Source organism: Strongylocentrotus purpuratus, unplaced genomic scaffold (assembly GCF_000002235.5).
Source record: "Strongylocentrotus purpuratus isolate Spur 01 unplaced genomic scaffold, Spur_5.0 spur5_scaffold_21, whole genome shotgun sequence".
In the NCBI taxonomy this organism is placed as follows: Eukaryota; Metazoa; Echinodermata; class Echinoidea; order Camarodonta; family Strongylocentrotidae; genus Strongylocentrotus; species Strongylocentrotus purpuratus.
In genome coordinates this window covers 25,169,872-25,173,077 of record NW_022145607.1, presented here as the reverse complement: position 1 = coordinate 25,173,077, position 3,206 = coordinate 25,169,872, and the positions used below count along the sequence as shown (strand labels likewise).

The window sequence follows — 3,206 nt, the reverse complement described above, 5'->3', positions numbered from 1 at the left end:
GGAATGCCTTTAATGATTAATATTTCATTTGCGGTGCTAAAAATAAGCATGCACTGTAGTTTATGATTAACTTAGTAATTCCTCATCCCAATATCGGTGTTCTCTAACCACTCTTATTGAGTTCCTTTGATGTAAAAACGAATCTATTCCGGAGAATAATATTGGATGATCGACTTAAAGCAGTGTTGATAAGCTCGCAATGACTGATACACAGTTATAAATACCATTCTAAGAATTCTCTCCTACACTAAGTACTGATATAAACTGTGCGATCACTGCGATAAATGATAACGGTTTAGATCTCTGTTAAGATATGTTAATCCTCAAGTATATCATGTATTTAGGCAGGCGCGTAAGCATGATTTTTTCAGGGGGGGGGGGTTAACATTTTTTAAATCGGGCCGAAAATTTCGCAACGACTCAGCCAGCCGCTGCATAAGCGAGGGGGGGGGGGGGATGACATTTTTTATTTATTTTTGGTCTAAAAAAATCGCAACGACTCAGCAAGCCGCTGAATAAGGGGGGGGGGGTGGTGAGGACACTTTTTTTTTTTTTTTTTTTGGTCTCGAAATTTGCTCCGTTGGTAAGGTCAACTTTTTTAGGTTAGCCATTGGTATAAAACAAAATTATCAAAGGGGGGGGGGGGTTGCTCCAAAATACACACATAAAAAATACTAAAGGGGGTTCAACCCCAACCCCCCCCCCCCTGCGTACGCGCCTGTATTTAGGTATCATAATGTATGTTTATGAAGTTTTAAAAAAATATAGAGTTCACAACATTAAGCGCTTGCGACATTAAAACCATGCTCCTTGTGTATATCCCATGTAATTTTGGGAACTCTACATTTTTACTACATATTTTAAAACTGCATCTCATCGGAACTCTGTTCTTCTTAATATCTTGTGAGATATATATATATATATATATACAGTTAACTACTAAATTATTCATACCCTTATCAAGATTTTATTTTTGTTATTTTCCCGATAATAATGTTTCTTGAGAATTTGAAATATTAGAGCTTACATAAGTATCTAAAAATATTCAAATGACCCACATTCAATCAGTCCACCTTTCACTCTTCAGTAACGAAAACACACATAAAACTACACTAGGCATGAATAATTTAGTTATTAACTGTTTATATAGGCTATATATATTTCTTTAGCAATAATGATAGGCCTCATAGTAGTTGCACTGGATAGAGAGCACCTTGAGATGCGATCCGTGGGTCATTGTTAAATTGAAATAAGGATTAATTTATAATACACAACTATTAACTTGGACCTACATAATACAAGCTTTGTTTTTTAGTAGATCCCCCACTTTATTTAGCTTTTTCAATGTATTTATCATACTTATGATTGTATCTTTGTTCATAACTATTACCATGTATATTATGTTCCGATACTGTATGTTTCGTTATAATTATTACATTGTACATTATGTTCAATTATGTTATTATCGATAAAGTGGAAACAAATAAACTTGAAATGAACCTGAAACTTTATTATCATGAGATGTTTTGTCTTAAAAATAAAACATTAACAATGGGATTTACACCGATGGAACCTGATTAATACAATACACTGGTCCGTTATTCCGCCACCTACTAAGGCAACTCCCTTGATGCCTAAAACACACCAGGGACTTGTTAGTTGACACTGAATGGGTAAAAAAATATGCTAAGTCACTCACCCACAGTTTTGTCTTATATCATTCTCTGGGACCTAGCTGACTGCAATTTTTTTTATAATGGTCATAAAATTATACTATTTCAACGGACTGCTTTTTCTAGTCGATAAGATATGTGAGAACTTGCATGAAACATAATCTGATAAAAAAATAATGAATGCAGCTGGAAGCCTGCGAAAATGTATAAAACGCTGCCCTGTAGAAAAATTGTAGTCGAGGATAGAAATGTGGTATACAACCTGACAACACATTGTTGTTAGACTTTTTGCTTCTCAGGTCGTTTAACATACGAATCATAAAAGAATCGCAGAAAGAAATACAAAAAGCTCACATACAGGATCATAGTCCAGAAAATATTTGTCCAATTTGTGTCGCAGTGCCTTCCCGCCCAAAGCTCAAAGGATGCATATATAGTCACACCGATTGAGATGACAAACTGGATGAGCTGCATTGCAGTAATTGCGACCTTGATATGGCGCGGCTTCTGGACGACTTTGGCGGCGCTCAGGGCGTAGTACGTATACATCACAAAGTGCACGGCGAAGTTCAAGGTGGCAAAATAGCGGCCTACCGACATGAAGTCGTTGTATAAATACCAAGTGTAGATGAGCGTGGACACGTGATGATACCAATGAAGAAAGATAAGTTTCTGCTTGCGAAGGACGATGAAGATAGTGTCGCCGAGTTCGAGTACCTTGCTGAGTGCGAACAGCCACATCCACAGGCCCACCTTTCCGTCGAAGAAGTTTGCGTCGCAGATGGTTGCGCGCCAACCGTCGTCGACGACGCAGCGTGCAAAGTCGTTCACAGTCACCAGCATCCCGATGAAGCTGAAGAGCGCGAAGCTGGCCGACCAGGCAACGAGGGGTCGGCGGAGATCAAAGGGTTTGACACGATCCGACATCAGACGTTTTCCTCCGAAGACGACGGCAATGTACATCACGGATATGAAGACTGATGTCCACCAGTACTGCCGCAGCCATTGTCCGTGATGATTGGTATCAAACGTGGATCCTCCATTGAAATATAAACTTTTCAACACCATTTTCAAGGATGGCACCGTTCTAATTATCCCAACAATGAATAATTTTAGGATGAGAAGTACAGAAGCCCGCACATTTGAATTGTTGTAGACGTATATTCACACTCAATGTCTTAAATTTATGCTGTACGTCACTCTGATGATTATATCAATAGTGTCGAACTCACTTGTGGATCGTGGAGTGGCGATGATTATGGAACTTGAAGTAGTACCACCTTTGTTTGCTGAAGCTGAGCGTATACTATTTGTTGTTTGGCTCCGATGGATGGGGGTAAGTTTGCTTATTTTCATAATTATCCCATCCCTCCCGGCCCCCTCCCCGGCTTTTTATGAATGACTGATCGAGCCAAGGAGGATATCTTTGATCGAGCCATGGATGTTTGCTTTCATTATTTTGTGAACACGCACTCTCCATCTCTCTCTTTCTCCCTCTCCCTTTCTCTCTCATTCCCCTCCCCGTATATATCT

The 3,206-nt window shown here is 39.2% G+C and overlaps 1 pseudogene; it reads right to left on the bottom strand.

Moving 5' to 3' along the window:
- Nucleotides 1–1,668: 1,668 nt before the first annotated feature.
- Nucleotides 1,669–2,927, bottom strand: LOC575716 (annotated as a pseudogene).
- Between the last annotated feature and the right edge of the window lie 279 nt (nt 2,928–3,206).